Raw genomic sequence first — 18,854 nt, 5'->3', positions numbered from 1 at the left:
ATATAAAATTGAAAGTAAAAAACAAAATATTTAAAACATTTTAATAATAAGTATGATAGAGATATATAAGTTATTTTATACTTAACATGAAGTTAACACATAATATTTAAAAAAATATCAACATTAGCAAAATAATCCAATATGAAATTTAAATATAATTTAATATTAACTAAAAATAAAAAATTTCAAAATTAGTTAAACTATTTTAATATTGTCTTCTTAGGGTAACTTGTTATGAGACCAGCTCAAGAAAAGATAGAAAAGATAGATCAACGCCTTAGAATTTAGCCTCTTCGAGGGGGCAACCTCCTTTACATTACATAAATGAACAATTCTTGGATGATATAAATGACAAAACCTCCTTTCTATATATAGGAGTCTAAGGAGTCACAATATAATCCAGCCGACTTAACAATAATAATATAAAGCCACAAAAATAACAATAGAGGGATTCTATGGGGCACAGAAATAACAATATGGGGGTAATAGGGGCACAACAATATAAATAAGGGGTATAACTACAATAGTAATGGGGTAATCACTAGTATTATAGGGACCCAACATGCCCCTCTCCTTCAAAAAAGTGTTGTCCTCAACGCTTGAGTAGTTCTGGATACTTCTGCATAAAATTCTCATCCTCCCATGTGGAATCTTCAGTGGATAAGTTCTTCCACTTGATAAGATACTCTGAAATTGATCGATTTCGTAGCTGTCGAGTTCTTGTTTCTGTGACTGCTTCCCGTTCCAATATAATTTTTCCTTCCTCTTCAAGTTCTGGCAATATTTTTTGAATTGGAGCTTGTCACCTATAACCTTCTTTAAACATGAAACATGGAAAACTGGGTGCAATCGAGAAGCTGCAGGAAGCTCCAATTTGTATGCCATAGTACCAATCTTTTCCAACACCTTGTACGGACCATAATACTTTGGTGATAATTTATTATCCTTCTTAGCTTGCTTTAGGGACATTTGCTTATATGGTTGTAGCCGTAGGAATAGCCAATCACCTACATCAAAACTTCTTTCACTGCGATGTTGATCTGCCTGTTGTTTCATTCTATTTTGTGCCAACACGAGGTTATCCTTTAAGAGTTGGAGGACTTGTTGTTGATGTTCGATGTGATGTTCCACTGCCTGAACCTTAGAATTTTCTCTTAAATATGATGTGATGGATGGTGGTTGATACCCATAAAGTGCCATAAATGGGGTCATTTTTGTTGCTGTATGGAAGGAAGTGTTATACCACCATTCAGCCAGAGGCAACCATTTGACCCATTGTGTCTGTTTATCAGATACAAAGCAACGAAGATATCCTTCCAAACATTTGTTTACTATCTCAGTTTGCCCATCAGATTGAGGATGATAAGATGAGCTATGAGCTAACTGAGTACCAAGACAAGAAAATAATTCTGTCCAAAAATTTCCAGTGAAAATGGGATCTCTGTCACTTACAATAATCTTTGGGTTTCCATGTAGCTTTTGAACTGTTTCCATAAATGCAGTAGAAACTGTACTGGCTTTAAATGGATGTGATAATGCACAAAAGTGTGCATACTTGGTAAGTCTGTCAACTACCACCATGATGACACTCTTTCCCTCAGACTTGGGTAAACCTGTGATAAAATCCATTGAAACCTCCTCCCAACGTTGGCTTGGAATGGATAAAGGTTGTAATAGACCTGGTGTCTTAATTGTTTCAACTTTATTTTGCTGGCAAACCAAACATTCCGCCACAAACTTTTGAATATCTGATTTAAGGCCATCCCAAAAAAATTCCTTCTTAACCCTGTGGTAAGTTTTTAAAAATCCGAGTGCCCTCCTAAGGGAGAAGTGTGCAATTCCATAAGAATCTTTTGTTTTAGCTGGGAATTCTTACAGAGGTATAAGCGATCTTTGTACCATAACGAATCATTTTTCCAGCTAAATGTATCAGAAGTACTGGAATCTTGTTGTAGCTTTCGAATAAGTGCCCACACTTCTTCGTCATTCTTCCATTCCTCCCTTGCTTCATTTATCCAATCTGGTTGGATAATAGAAATGGCACACAACAATGCTTCCACATCCTCATCCTTTCTTGAGAGTGCATCTGCCACCACATTTTGCTTCCCTTTTTTGTAGATGATTTCAAAGTCATAACCCAACATCTTTGTGACCCACTTTTGTTGCTCTTCAGAGGATAATCTTTGTTCTAAAAAGTATTTAAGGCTATCATGATCCGTTTTTACCTTGAAGTGTCTTCCCATTAGGTAGGGTCGCCATTTCTTAAGTGCATGGAGTATTGCCAACATTTCCTTCTCATAAATAGCTTTGCTTAAAAACTTTCCCTTGATTGGACGACTTTCAAAAGCAATGGGTCTTTCATCTTGCATTAGAACAGCACCAATTCCATTTCCTGAAGCATCACATTCCACAATAAAGGTTTTTGTGAAGTCCGGTGTAGCTAAGACCGGTGCTTGGCACATTGCCTCTTTAAGATGTTCAAAGGCCTTTGTTGCTTCCGGAGTCCATGAAAATGAATCTTTCTTCAATAATGTTGTTAGAGGTGCTGCTATTCTCCCATAATTCTTAACAAACTTGCGATAATACCCTGTCAACCCAAGAAATCCTCGCAGATGCTTTATGGATGTGGGGATTTTCCATTCCTTAATGGCTTTAATTTTGCTAGGGTCTACCTTAACTCCTTCATGAGATACAATATGACCCAAATATTCCACCTCCTGGACTCCAAAGAAACATTTGGATCTTTTTGCATATAATTGTTTCTCCTCCAATAGTTGTAGCACCCTGTCAACATGTTCAACATGATCCTTCCAAGACTTGTTGTAGATTAGTATATCATCAAAAAATACTAACACAAATTTTCTAAGGAATGGTTTGAAAATTGAATTCATCAAACCTTGAAATGTTGAAGGTGCATTGGTAAGGCCAAAAGGCATGACCAAAAATTCATAATGACCCTCATGAGTTCTAAATGCCGTTTTCGGAATGTCTTCAATCTTCATTCTGATTTGATGATATCCTGAACGAAGATCCAACTTGGTGAAGTAAATTGATCCATGCAATTCATCCAGTAATTCATCAATAACAGGAATGGGGAACTTATCTTTAATAGTGAGCTTGTTGAGCTCCCTATAATCCGGACACATGCGCCATGATCCATCCTTCTTGTGCACCAATACTACTGGAGCTGAGAAAGAACTTTGACTTGGTTGAATTATACCAGCCTCTAGCATTTCTGCAACCATACGTTCAATTTCACTTTTTTGGGCATAGGGATATCTGTACGGCCTGATGTTTGGAGGAACACTTCCTGGAATCAGATGAATAGCATGATCATGATCACGCATAGGTGGGAGACCTTTGGGAGTCTCAAATACCTTGGAATGATTGTCCAGGACTTTTTGGAGATCTGGAGAAATAGATGATTCCAATGTGGAAACATCTAGCGAACATAATTGTGCAATTACACCTCTTTGCTCCTTTTTAAGAAGCTTAGTCATGCCATTAGAGCTGATTATCTTTCCTGGTTTCCCTGCAATACCCCTTAATTCAACTTCCTTTCCTTCCGTAGAAAATTTGATGAAAAGTTCTTGAAAATTAAAAGCTATTGTACCCAAGGATTGTAGCCATTGGACTCCTAGTACAACATCAGCACCTCCCATTGGAATGGAAAGCATTGGGCTAGTCAATACATATTCTCCCATGGATAGCTTGATATTATGGCACTTTCCAGAGAAATTTATTGTTCCTCCATTTGCAATCATCACTTGACACTCTGGTGCTGGATATAGGAAGCAATTCAATTCTTTTGCTACCCTACAATGAATAAAATTGTGGGTGCTTCCTGAATCAATCAACACTATTACCTTTTTCTTCTTGATTTGTCCTTCTATCTTGATGGTTTGAGGAGTGGTAATTCCTGCCAATGCATTACAAGATATGGTTGGATTTATTTGTTCTTCATCTAGGCTTTGTTCCTGGAGTATATCTTCTTCTTTTGACCTTTCTTGCTCCTTTTCTTCTTCCTCTTCACAATCTATGTAGAATAATTTCTTCTCAGCACACTTATGACCTTTAGTGTATTTGCTATCACAACTGTAACAAAGCCCTTTTGCTCTTTTTTCTTCCAATTGTTGTGGTGTCAACCTTATAGGTTGTGGAAGACTAGGGACAACAACACTTCCGTCTTTATAGTTGTGAGTGGTATGCTTCCTGGTTGCCATAATTTTGCTTTCCATTTTTCTTGCTAACCTGAATGCCTTCTCTAATGAATCAGGTTCCCAAAGGCCAACATCATGTTGGATATTATCCTTTAAAGACCCTATGAACACATCAATCCTATGCTCCTCTGGAATATCTTTTACCCTTATGTTCAATTTTTGGAACTCCTCAATGTGCTCCATTACTGAACCCTTTTGTTTGAGACTTATCAATTGGCTAAAAAAAGTGTTGCTTTTTGTATCTTCATAATGTGCTATCAATTCTTCCGTAAAAATTGCCCAAGTGATAAATTGTTTACGAGAGCAAAGCCATTGATACCATACAAACTGATTTGGTTCCAAATATACAGTTGCCATACGTACCTTTTGTGTGTTTTGCACATTATTGAGATCGAAGAATTGCTCCATCTGTAATATCCATGTGGCGGGATCCTTGCCATCAAACTTCCTCATATCGATTTTTGGAATATGGTGATTCTTCGATCCAAAATTAGTGTCTATGGAATCATGATTAACATTTCTTTTGTTCTCATCATGAGTTTCCTTTACTACCTTTTCACCATTAGTGACCCTTTCTTGTAGCAACTTCTTCAATTCTTCCATGTCTGTCTTCAAATCTATCTTCAAATTTTCCATCGAATCCTCCATATTAGCTTCCATGCCCTTTATCTTAGATTCCACGCCATTTATCTTAGATTCCATGCCATTTATCTTAGATTCCACGCCACTTATATTAGCTTCTGTTAGCTTTTGTGAGCGTGACATTTGTTGCACTTGTTCTTGTAATTTTGATATATCATGTAGCATTTCTTCCTCTTCTTCATGAGTCATGCTAGAGCTTTCAGGCTCCTTACTAGGTGTTTGCATTTTCTTTCCTCGGGGCATCAATTACCGATAATAATGCTTTACTATGCCCTTTGAATTCAATTAAACCAAGCTTACACAAAAATTTAAAAAAAAACTACACACATTTTTTCACTTTATAAAAGCCTGATATTGAATCTGATGTATCTCTGTAATTTCGTATCATCCAATTCTGAAATTGCTACCTGTAGTAGCCCTCTGTGTCCTCTTTCTAATGCCACAAGTCTGAGCCAAATTTGATTCTCCAAGGAATATTTATGTGAAATCTCCCACAGTGACTTGCTTTTAGACTGGTTCAGTAGAGCGAACTTGTACGACATACCACGAGTCACTGTTTCAACCTTTGAATCTGAAACACACACACAAGAAACTACAGTCCGTCCTCTTTCTGTACCTTCTTACGAAATTTCAATCTGATCCCCAGAGAGAAAGTTATGACGATTTTCCCCAGGTCACCTGTTTTGAATGTAATTCAGGAGTCTGCAAAAAGACCAACTTCCTCAGATCATATCTCCGCAAATATCACGCGAAAAGCTCTGAAATTCGGACCCAATGTTCAACGCGATTTCTTCTCAAATAGGTTTTTTTTGCGACTTTTGAAACGTCACAGAAAAAAAGTTATAGTGAAAATGCCACGATGACCTGTTTGGAGCAGCGAAACCCTAGAATTCAAAGCTCTGATACCAAATGTTATGAAGACCAGCTCAAGAAAAGATAGAAAAGATAGATCAACGCCTTAGAATTCAGCCTCTTCGAGGGGGCAACCTCCTTTACATAAATAAATGAACAATTCTTGGATGATACAAATGACAAAACATCCTTTCTATATATAGGAGTCTAAGGAGTCACAATATAATCCAGCCGACCTAACAATAATAATATAAGCCACAAAAATAACAATAGAGGGATTCTATGGGGCACAGAAATAACAATATGGGGGTAATAAAGGCACAACAATATAAATAAGGGGTATAACTACAATAGTAATGGGGTAATCACTAGTATTATAGGGACCCAACATAGCTCAAGTGGCGATGGTCATGGAATGAAGTCTTACCAAACCAAAGATCTTGGGTTTGAATCTTGTGCTACCCTCCCCATAGCAAGGTGAATAATGGACACATAAACTCGAAAATCGGAGAGTCTTACCAAGCTTACTTATATATATATATATATATATATATATATATATATATATATATATATATATATATATATATATATATATATATATATATATATATTATTTTTCTTTTTCTTTTAAATATACAAATTTGATAAAAAAATTATGTTTAAAATTTTGCAATATAAATTTTAAATAAACTAACTTAATCCTATAAATGGCTTGCAAACATTGATAGACATCAATCTATAATAAGCATGAAAACACACAATCTATGATACATCTCAAGTTTCTAAGATAAAAAAAAAAAAAAAAAAAAAAAAAAAAAAAAAAAAAAAAAACACTAACTAAATAATAACTTTTTAAATTACTACTACTACTACTATTATTAATTATATATAAGTTAAACATTTACAAAATTAAAAAATATTGAACATATACTTAACCATGGGGAATAGCCCCCACTCTACCATGGAGATTCCTAATATATAGGTAGGTTTGTTACAATATCATGGTCCAATACCATGACTTATCAATACCACATGCCAAAAAAACTACAACTCATTTCATATCTTTTTTTAAATTAAATGCCTCAGATACAGCTATTGGAGTAGTCCTTGGGTAGGAAGAAGACAAAAAACCATACGCAATTTATTACATTAGCAAGAATCTATCCCCTGCTGAATTGAATTATACTGTTACTGAAATATAATTTCTAGTTGTAATACATGCTATCAATAAGTTTAGGAATTACATTACTGGATATCCTGTTATTTTATATACAGATCACTCTGCCATAAAATATTTAGCAAATAAGCCAATCACAACTAGTAGAATAACTAGATGGCTGATTTTTTTGCAGGAATTTGATATTAGAATCAAGGATAGACCCAGAAAAGAAAATCCTATAGCTGACTTTCTCTCACGACTTCCAAAACCAGTGGATGCAGCAGCAGTTGAAGATCAATTCCCAGATGAGTATTTGTTTGATGTCACTGTTAAAACACCCTGATGTGCTGATGTTGCGAATTACTTAGCAGTAGGTAAATTACCAAAACATCTGACCCCTAATGAACGAAAACAGATTGTCCAGAGAAGTGCTCGATTTTTCTGGATTGGGGGCTACTTGTTCCATACAGGAGCAGATATGCACATCAGGAGATGTGTCTAGGAGGATGAAATTATTGATATTTTGAAACCTTGTCATGACGGGCCATGTGGCAGACACTTTGCTGATAAGAGAACTGGACATAAGGTGCTGCAAATAGGGTATTATTGGCCCACGATCTTCAAAGACACAAAGAAGTTCGTTCAAGCTTGTGACAATTGTCAAAGAGCAGGACGCCTTGGTCAGGCCGATGAAATGCCCCTGAACCCACAACTTGTTATTGAACCATTTGAACAATGGGCACTTGATTTCGTTGGTCCAATCAACCCATCCTCGAATCAGAAAACATATATTCTGGTGGCAACAGAATATGTCACCAAATGGGTTGAAGCAGAAGCATTACCGAGAGCTATAGAGGATTCTGTCATACAATTATTGTTTCATATATTTGTGTAATATGGGCTCCCAAGAGACATAACTACAGACGATGGACCATAGTTTACTGGTAATAAGATTGCTGCAACACTTAAAAACTATCATATCCAGCATAAAGTTACTACTCCATACCACCCACAATCAAACGGCCAAGTAGAAAGCAACAAAAAAATAATAGAAGCAATCCTGAAAAAAACCATTGCATCACATAGACGTGATTGGGCTACAAGACTACCAGAAGCCTTGTGGGCTTACAGAACAATATGGAGAAGCACTACTGGCTATTCGCCATACCAATTGGTGTTTGGAAAGCAACCCATTTTTCCCATAGAATTTGAAATCCAAACACGGTGAATAGAACAAGAATTCGGCCTAGATCTAAACGAGGCACAGATTAATAGATTAAAGCAGATCAATGAGTTAGATGAAATCAGGCTCTCTGCCCTTCAACATACCGCATTAATCCAACAGCAGCAAGCTAAATGGCATGACACTCTCATTAAAAACAAAGTCTTCCGCGAAGGGGACTGGGCACTCTTATACGATTCCAGGTTTCAGGATTTTCCCGGGAAACTTCAGACTCGCTGGTTGGGGCCATATGAAATCCAGAAGGTACATGATAATGGCAACTTAACTCTAGTCACTATTGATGGATCTAGACATACCTCTAAAGTAAATGGCCACCGAGTTCGATTATACCGCAAACCACTTACTCGGGAATCCTTCTATCAACAACTACGCGAGGACTTCGATATGCAAATTCTACAGGGGGAAGAGCAATATTCCTCACCTGTGATTCATTAAGTGATTCACCTTTTCTATACTTTGTACATAATTTCTCTGTTCTGTATATATTTTTGTATTTCCATTGTTTTTCCTACTGTTCTTTTTATGAAGAAACAACATTTGTGTGCATTTTTGTCATTTTTGCTATTCCTTTCATAAAGAGAAAACATTTTTATTTGTTGTTCCTTTTTCAAAAGAAAAACACCTTTGTTTCAGTCGTTTCTTTTTCTTTTTCATTTTGTTGTTCCTTTTCTAAATGAATGGCATTTGAGTGTTATGTTGTTCCTTTTCCAAAGGAACAACACTTTTGATCTTTGTGGTTTCTTTTCGAAAGGAACGGTATTTGTGTGGTCTGCTGTTCTTTTTCCAAAGGAACATCATTTGAGTGTTTTTCTATTCCTTTTCCAAAGGAACAACACCTTTGATTTCCACTGTTCCTTTTCTAAAGGAACAACACTTTCGACTTTTGCTGTTCCTTTTTCAAAGGAACGACATTTGGGTTTTCTGCTGTTCCTTTTCCAAAGGAATGACACCTTTTGATTTTTGTTGTTCCTTTTCCAAAGGAATGGCATTTGTGTTTTTTGTTGTTCCTTTTCCAAAGGAACGGAACTTTTCAGCACTTGCATTTCTGCTGTTCCTTCTTCAAAGAAACAACACTTTTGGTTTGCTGCTATTCCTTTTCTAAAGGAACAACATGTTCGGTTTTTGTTGTTCCATTTTCAAAGGAACGACACTTTCAGTTTTTGTTGTTCCTTTTTCAATGGAACAACACTTGAATTCCGTTGCCCTTCCTTTTTCAAACAACAACATTCTTGTATTCCTTTTAGTTATGCTTATAGATCCCTATTGTTCCTCAGTCTCTTGGAGCACAACTATACACTCATGCAATGGATACAAAGCTAGAGCATACTGAAATTGGAAAATTATGTAAAATCGTTACATTTACAAGAAATTTCTATGAAGTGATAAAGAGGAACGAAGAAAGGACATAATTATTCATTACTTTTTCTATCATTACCCTACTAATACCGACATGATTGGTCATATTTATCATGCTGGTTCTTTTTAAATTCCCATAATCTTCTTTGATATTTATTAAGGAATAAGAACAAAGGGTTTATATTTTTTCTATTGAGATGTTAAGACTTCTTCCACCATTCCTACTCTTAAGGAGGGCTGAAGCACCCTTTGTGTATAAACATGAAAGAATGTTATAAAAATAAAAAAGATGAATTTTTTGAATTGTAAAATGCAGGATAGGGGGTCTCATCAAGAGCCAGCCTACCATGATCATAAGGAAGAAAGTGAAGTGGCATTCCCACTATGGCCACCACACCAGGGATATGGTTCAAGAGGCACATAAGAAAATAAAGAGTCCTTGGAACAGGAGGTCTCGTCATGAGCTGGCTTGCCCACCTTTCACTCCTTCTTGGTGAATGACATTATGATTTAACTGGTTACCAAGCCAACATAATGACCTCCATTTTGACACTGAATAGAACTTCCTACGCATACACAAAGGATCATGGTTCCATGGGTGAAACAAACAACTCTTCCAAGGTTATGGACACCTATTGGCAGTAGAGCTTTGTTAATGGCATTGAAGTCACATTTCTTATACACCAATAGTCATCATTAATACCCTTCTCTGCCTTATACCTTGGTAATCTGTCAAATAAGATTATGCATATCCATTCCCCGAACCATTAAACACATGAAAATCCATTATAACCAATCATGATGGCAAAAGTAGACAATGACCGCATTACACTCGTTATGCACATCAACTGTCCTATCCTCCCAGCCTCGCATCATGTAACTGCATTTTCTTATTTATTAAGTGACGCTATTATACACCTCGATTTCGGTAAGCTGCTACTTTTGTAAACATGGCATCCTTTCATACGTTGTTCCTTTATGACCCCTGTACCAGAACAGACCGGCTCGCCACTCCTTCATTTGACAGCTGAGGATGGCCTATCACATTGTGGGGGGGAGGGATGACTTCATAATTTGCGGATATACGTGTCAAGCTATTACTCGTCAAATTATTACTCGGGAATCGCAAGACTTAATGGTATCTCGTTTTGCATGCCTTGCTGTTCCTAAGACATTTCCGTCTATAACAATTAGTAAGATTTGAACGAGAATTGAGATTTTACTTTTTTCTTCTGTGTTGCTAGCAGTTTGAACAACTTGTTGTTCCATTGTCGTTTCCATGTTTTTACAGTGAGCTAAAGCATGGGAGGAAGGTCAATTCGAAGAGAACCACAGGTATTGACAATTTCCAACGCTGCACGGGAAATCCTGGCAAATGTAGGATGGTTAGTCTATCTTAATCTCATATAGGAATCCAACGAGACCGTGGCAATAGAATTCTTGCAGAATTTACAATAACACCACTCCACAGTAAGGGGAAAACATATAACAGTCATCGATGATGTAATTGCAGAGGTCTCGAGACTGCCAGCCACTGGACCTGTGTGGACTCTAAAGAAGGAAAGACTGCAAAAGATCATGGAGATCTTCTAGGATGAAGGCCAGAACTTGATAGTCAGAGGGAAGGGAGTCCTACCAACATCATTAGGAGAACCATGGGCAGAATTGGTGAGGATCATCCAGAGCAACATCACCTATGAAGGCAGGAAAGATGTGGTAAGACCACGACACCTTAAACTCTTAGCTGTATTAAAAGAAAAATGCTTTGTGAACCTACCTGCATTTTTAAATTCATTACTGCATGATGTTGCCCGAAGCATGAAAAAGTCACAACATGTGGAATTGGTGGTGAGCCACCATGGGCTGATACAGCTGATAGTTAACCACAGTTTGGCTCAGCAATAGAGCAACTGGGAAGAACTACTTGCTATAATAGATGGGGCACCAACTCCGCCAGCCCCAAAATGCAAACACATTGTCAGTACACCAACTAGACCATCAAAACGGAGAAAATCAGTTAGATTGGCATGAATTAGAGGAAGGTTGGAAAGTCCCCAAGGGGGTACCAGCCAGCCTGTGGAGATAGATGACTCGGGGGATGAGCAACCGCCGCAATTGGAGGGAGAAGAGAATGAGAAAGAAGTAGAAGGAAATGAGGAAGAAGAGGCAGAGGAAGAGACCGAGCAACCTGAGCAGGTGGAGGCGGAGGCATAACATCGTGAAGAGAGTCCATTGAGAAATCCATTGCAAGAGGATGAATTGGCCAAATTTCTAGCCAATATGGGTGAATATGGCGAGCCTCCCAACCTGCCAGGCCTCCAGACTAAGGAAGGACTGAAAGAGCATTCTACTTAGGATAAAAGTGCACCCGAGGAATTGTGCGATGAGGAAGAAAATGAAGAGAATAATTCGGATCATGATGAAAGCATGATAGGAGAAGGAAATGATGAAGACATAGAAGGGGAACAATCTGCCCCCAGCCAGACTACACCAGAAAAATTGCATGAAGAAGAAGGGGTGGACAAGGAAGTTACCCAGGAAGTAACAGAGCCAGCTAGGGTTTCTACTCTTGAGCAGCCTGAACAAAACATTGAAGGAGCACCCCAAGACGAAAACCAAGGAATGGGTCAAGGTGACAGTCCAGGACCGAAAAAATAGATAGTTGTTCCTTCTAAGGAAGCATATGAAATCAAACAATTACAGAAAGAACAACAAATGTTGCTAAATGTGATAGCCCGACTTTGATAGCAAATCAGGGTTTTGAGAATCGGAAAGAGAGCAAAAATAAATTCATGGGAAAGACATGTGGCTACTTCGATGAGACCCCCCAAGAAGAAGATTCGAAAGACCTCTATTCAGCCTACTGTTCAAACTGATGTCGAAGAACAGTCTGCTGGAACACAGTCTGCTGTTCAAATTGCTGTCGAAGCACAGTCTGCTGTTCAAATTACTGTCGACGAACGGTCTGCTATTCAAACTCTTATTAAAGAGCAGGCTGCCATTCAAGAGCAAAAGGAACAACATTCCACTATTGCTCATATTGAAGTACAAATGGATGATACATTGGCCTGTGACAAGGAAGTTCAAACAAAGGCACAACCCTCTAAAAGGATGTAGACTATGAATACAAGGCAACGCAATAGGAAGATTCAAGTAAATATTCCACTAGCCACTACTATGTGGGACAGTGATTCGAGGACGGTAACCCTACGAGAGGGTTTGATGCAAGAACAACAAGCAGTTGAAAAACTCACGGAACAAACAGTTTCTCGAGGAAAGTATGAAGAATTGCAACAACAGCTACGGAATGTCAATTTATCCAAGAGCCAAGCCTTTGAAGGATGGCGAAAAGAACAAGAAAAAGTTACAAAGGTAACTCATAGATTAGATGTAGTTATTAGACAGATGGATACCTTATGCTCTTTGTACACTGACGTCCTAGCATGTAGAGCCCCTGCCAAGAATTATGCCTTATTTTTAATGGACCGATACTTGCAATTGAAAATTAAGGTCGTCAAAGCAGGAGCCCCTATCCAAATTAATACCATTGATGATTTTATAAATTGTTGTAAGCATTATGGAGTGAAGGTTCAAAGATTACTGTGTGAATTCTATCTACATAACCTTGTGCTAGACCAAGACATAGAGTAGAACCCTGGCCCTTTCGTTGGGGACATCCAACTGCAGGCATTTATTTCATTTGGAGTTAATCAAATTAAATGGCTCAAAGCCTATAATGCCTTCCAAAGACAAGAAAATAGATTACACTTATGGGTAAGAGTTGAGCCTAGAGATCCATTACAGTTATGGAACAAACAAAGGAGCCTTATGAGGACTATAGGTGTGATTGACGCATTAAAACCCATTAGTATAGCAATCAATCGGCAAGGGATATAATACTTCTTTACCATTAAGGACCTTGCCGTTGCAACTGCTAAATTTCAATATCAAACCTCTAATCTGAACATCCAACTCAGGGAACCATTTAATTACGAGAATTTTAAGTTAGTCGTTGATCGTCTGAACCTCTATGGCGAAATTATCTTGAGGGCAGGGCCATCTTGGTTAGGATATAGGTTTCAAAGTCTGATTATTTGGCACCTTGCTCCTGGATACCAAGCCTTGTATGAGATGCCTGAGGGTCAGACAGGCCATCTTTTTGAACACCTAGTTAGGCATCATGGCTGTAGGCCACCACATGAGATCCCATCTCTAGCCTACTCTCTCACTGCCTTACATGTCAACTACAATGTTTTCATGAGGACATGAAAAAGGGTAAGCAGGGGGGGTGTGTGGAGTATTGAAGAAGGTATGTTTTCATTGAATGTTTTGCCATCTTTTCTCTAGAACTCATAACGTCTTTGCATCATGAACTAGGTAGATAATGGAGAATCATGACAAAATTTATAAATATTTATATGCAACATAAAAATGCTAATAATTACTATTTCTTATGCAGGAAAAAGGAAAAACTAAAGATTGTCGTTCCAAGGAAAAAGACAAGGCCAAGCTAACCATTGTCCCTTTGGCGGGGAACCATATGCAAACGAGATGATCTAACTTAAAACGTCTCAACCAAGGAAAGGAAAAGGAGATATCGACTCGGCGTAAGAAGACGACCAGATAATTGAAGGATTAACAACCTGGTGAATCCCTCAGGATCCTTTGATCCTAAGGGATCGCTACTTTAACTATTTTTGCATCCTTGATATCTACACTTCAGCTGTTATAAGTAGGGACAGCACTACTAGCCCAGTGGGAGACAGTTAATTTGTCATGTAACTTTGCTCTGTACTTAAACTTTGATCATCAACTCTCGTCAAGAAGAGATTTACTGTAACTCTGTTTCAATGCTTTAATATAAATCTGGTTGTTGTTCCATCTGTGATTCTAGAATAACTTCAAGCGATGTATCCCTGGAGGCTAAAGGCCCGACCCTGGTGGAACACTTTCTCCTGTATTATTATCTTTGGTTCGTGTGTGGTTTGTATTATCAGCTTTAATCAGTAATCTGGTGTGCTTTGTCATTTTATATCATAGCTCTGTTATATTTTATATATCGCTCTTTGCAAAAAGAAAGTTGTAACGTGCATTCTAATCTTATAACACATTGTTGTTCCTTTAAAGTCATTAATGTAATATCGTTGTTCTTTACAAAATGTTATTGCTATTCAATTGCAGAGTAACCAAGCTGTAATATTCTTAAGTTGGTATTATTATATTCATCTATGGTTTATACTTCATATGATTGTTGTTCAATTGACATTGCTGTTCCATTATGAATTGTGATCGTTGCCCTTTCTAACCGGGATTAGTACTTGTGGTATCAGACTCAGATTACTGTTTTCCCTAATATTTCTATGTGTTGTGTGTATTGTCTATTCCGGCACCGTGTATCTATGATTGGTACTACACGCTGTTCTATATTTCATTGGTACTTGGTTGCCATTCCATTTCTATTTGCTATTCGATTTATCCTTTGAGTAAAGATTGATATTTGATTCCTGTAGGATAAGGTTGTTATACTCGTTTCTGTAGATTAAGGTGTTGCTTAGACTTAGTCATTATTACATTTTATAGTTGGTGTTCCATTTCTGGTTATTTGCGTTACTAATTTCTTCGGTGTGCAGAACGATCTGAAACTGTAGTGGGCATTGGCATTTGCTCTCTAGTCCCTAGATTGATGATCTGTTCCTTGATTAATTTTAGTTACATCAATTTCCAAAGGGATGAGTTATTGTTACTAGACCCTTGACTGATAAATTGCTTAGTTTTCTAAATGAATGATTTAGGCTTCAAGGTATGAGCACTATAATATTAACATTACTCTAACAAATGACTGCCTTAGACTGAGTACACTCTTTGAGATAACAAATCCTTCCTAGATTGACAAGTTAATGTGAGGTAATTAGAGGTGAAAAAGACCCTTTTTACGTCTTGACAGATGGAAACCCAACTAGATCTAGATCTCTGTAGTGCACAAAAAAAGAGATTGCTCCAGTTGAATGGTGTAGATGAGTTAAAAATGCAGGTCCTCCTACACACAAAGGTAACTCAAATTTAGACGAAGATCTTGCATGACAAGAACATCAAGGACAAGTAATTTCAAGAAGGTGATTAGGCTTTTTTATATGATTCCAGATATAAAGACTTTAAGGGCATGTTAAGGACTAGATGGTTAGGGATTCATGTCGTAGAGAGATGTCATGATAATGGTTTAGTGCATATCAAAACCATAGATGAAGAGGCCATCCCTTTACTTATTAATGGGCACAGATCAAAATTTTACAAAATGCCATTGTCAAAAGCAGGAGTTCATTGATGATATCAACAAAACAGTGATGGTGGCAGAGAAATTCTCAGCTCCTACCTCCTCAAGTCACTGAGAAAAAAGATAAAAAAAAATAAGGAGACTCAGGTGAAAACCTTCATGAGGTGCCTGAGTCCCACTGAAGGGTTGAAAACCTCTTAAGGCAGCCAAATGGTGTCAAAAAAAAAAAAAGAGAGAGAAATAAAATGATCTCTGGGTGAAAACCTCTCCTGAGGTTCTCAGAAAAAGCAACCACGATGAAAACCTCTTGGAGCCAGACTAGTTGTTTTCAAAAATAAAAATAAAAAATGAGAAAAGAAAATTTATGAGAATATTTTTTGCACGACAGTAGGAGGACGATCAGAAAAACAATGGAGAATCAAAAGGGACCTATTCAACTCATATTTTTATTTCTCCATTCATTACCCTTCATCATTCCACCATTCCTTTCACTTTTTTCACTCATTTTCCTCGGTTTGAAAAGGGTTCTTTGTTTTCTACAAGATTCCCTGTAAACCTACAAGATCCCTTAAAACCTACAAGATGATCCTATAGGAATTACACTGGCTTGGGAATCCTAAAGGAAGTAACCCTAGAGCAAGAAGTTGACCTGCCCATGTCAAAAAATAAATTCCTACATCACCATCTCATTACCATACATCTCTCCACCTTGATCACCTTGCATTCATCATCAAAAAAATCAGTTTTCAATTTTTTACAGTGTTCAAGAAAAAACACAGAAAAAAGATGAAGACGGAGATCAAGGGGAAAACACCTGAAGGTGATTTTTTACCATTCAAAAACCCCTAGACCTCCTCTCTATCCATGATCATCATCCTCAGGTCCCAACAGTAGAATATGATTAAATGTTTAAGGGAGAAGTAGCTACAGGACATCCTGTAGGAAATCTTGTAGCAGCCTATCCCACAAAAAATAAATCATAGGTTGTAGCAAGTTTCAAGTAGGGAGATCCAAAGGTAGAAGAAGCTCCTCCAGAGAAGCAAGAGGATCATCATCATCAACACCAGGTACCTGCACATCAATAAAATCATCAAAGGACAATAAAAAAAGGAAGGAGAAATCACATGCAACCAATGCACAAGAAATACCTCATTTCTTCAACAAACTGCAGCAAGGTATTGTTACCACAAGTAAGTATCTCGCTTCCACTCTCCCATTAGCATAATGTGATCAAAAGATGTAAAAATTGTGAACGATTTGGTTTATAAGCGAAAGGTGGCCAGTTAAGTTGGCCACCTTCGTTCAGTCAATGAGGACAAAATAATTAATCCTCATGCACATGGCAGTAGTCAATTCAAAGAAAAGGAGGATGAGCTCAAACTTAGTTAAGCTACGGATGCCTGAAGTGGGAGTTGATTACGAGTTGAGGGGAATGATGATGTGGTAGTGAGACCAATGGTCCAAAAATAGATATTCATACCCCGACTTCCAGCACACCACCTCACTCAAATTGACCATAAGAGGAAATAAACATTGATCCCATGCATAAATGCATTCAAATTCTCGAGGCTTACGCTAGCAAAGTCACTCTTGGCCTTCAAGTAGCCTACATGAGAGGAAAAGTTCATTTTTTCCCTGCAGAAGACCTCCTATAGGATCCTACAAGAAATCCTATACAATCCCATAGGAATCCTACAAGATACAGTTAGGTAGTCTACAAGATTGGAAGTGAGCAATTTCAGAGGGAGAAAAAACAAGGGTTGGATACATCAAGAACTGTAAGGAGGTAGGCTCTACATTTCCTCCTATTTTTCCAAGTGAAAGGAACAACAAATCTTCTAGTTTGTTGAAATTGATTGCAGTAAAAGCGAATTGTATCCACAAAAATTTCAGTTCAATTTCCTCCTTCATTAAAATTTTGTATCCTACATCTCTACTCCTTCATCCATCAGACAAAATGACAAGGGGATTTATTACAAGGGATCCCATCAACACCATGAGGATTCACCAACACCCTCCCATACTAGAAATATTCACAAGGCATAATTGGAGGGGATACTTTGAGAAATTGAGGGTGTACGATGATTAAGTAGCCAAAGATTTTTCTCTCTCCCTCATTCTACTGACTAGGACCCATGCCCATGTTGTGGTGAGACGTCTCTCCATACATCTCACCCCTGAACTCATAAGAAAAATTACCACACTTACCTTAGGGGTGCCTTGGAGAAAGGAGGACAATGGAAATAGTCAAACTACAAAGAAGAAATTATTTTTAGAGGCAGAGGAGGCCATGGAGGACAAAAATGGAGTAAGAAGAGCAAGCCTACCATACCCGTGGAATGAAATAAGCTACCACCTTATAAAATATATATCATGTGAAGACAGGTACAGTGTGGTATATGGATACCACTTTAGGCTTCTTGAAGAATTAAGGTTTGGAGCAGATACACCTCCTCACAACTAGCCCATCATGGATTGATTAGACTCATCATAGAAGATTCCCTCCAAAACCTTAGAATTCCTATCACATGGGTAATCTATAGAGACATGCAAACAGAGGAGGATATAAAATCCCTCGTATATGAAAAGAGCCCTACTTCAAGTGAAAGAGATGAAGAAGAGACTGAAATAGATGAGGAAGAAGCAGAGAGGGATGAAGCGGAAAAAAATAAGGAAGAAGAGGAAGAGAAAGAGAAGGAAAGTGGTGAGGAAACATAAGAAGATTCCAAGGAGGAAACTGTGGAACAAGGTGAGGATCTAGAGGGAGAATAAGAGGAGAAAGACAAAAATGAAAAGGGAAATGGAAAAGAGGAGGTAGAAGATAAGGAGGAGTCACCCAGGGTGTCTCTAGAACCCACTGAGAAAGAGGCAGCAGCTTCCCTCACTTCCCTTAGCACCCCTATCAAACAAAAAGGAAAAATACGGAGACAAAATCCTTTGTACTTTAGAACAAGAAAAAGTACAAGAATAAGAAAGGAAAACCTCAAACTCCCACCAAGGTTCCCATTGTTATTGAAGACTCGCCTATGTAACAGGAGAATATGGATCCTCTTATAAAAACTCAAGGAGAAGGATCCTCAGAAGAAACCTCCCCTAAGTCTCATATCA

Source organism: Pinus tabuliformis, chromosome 5_1 (assembly GCF_031772625.1).
Source record: "Pinus tabuliformis cultivar Carrire ecotype Pingquan chromosome 5_1, CPIR1, whole genome shotgun sequence".
Lineage (NCBI taxonomy): Eukaryota > Viridiplantae > Streptophyta > Pinopsida > Pinales > Pinaceae > Pinus > Pinus tabuliformis.
The sequence above is the reverse complement of the archived record's forward strand: the minus strand, read 5'-3'. Positions refer to the sequence as shown.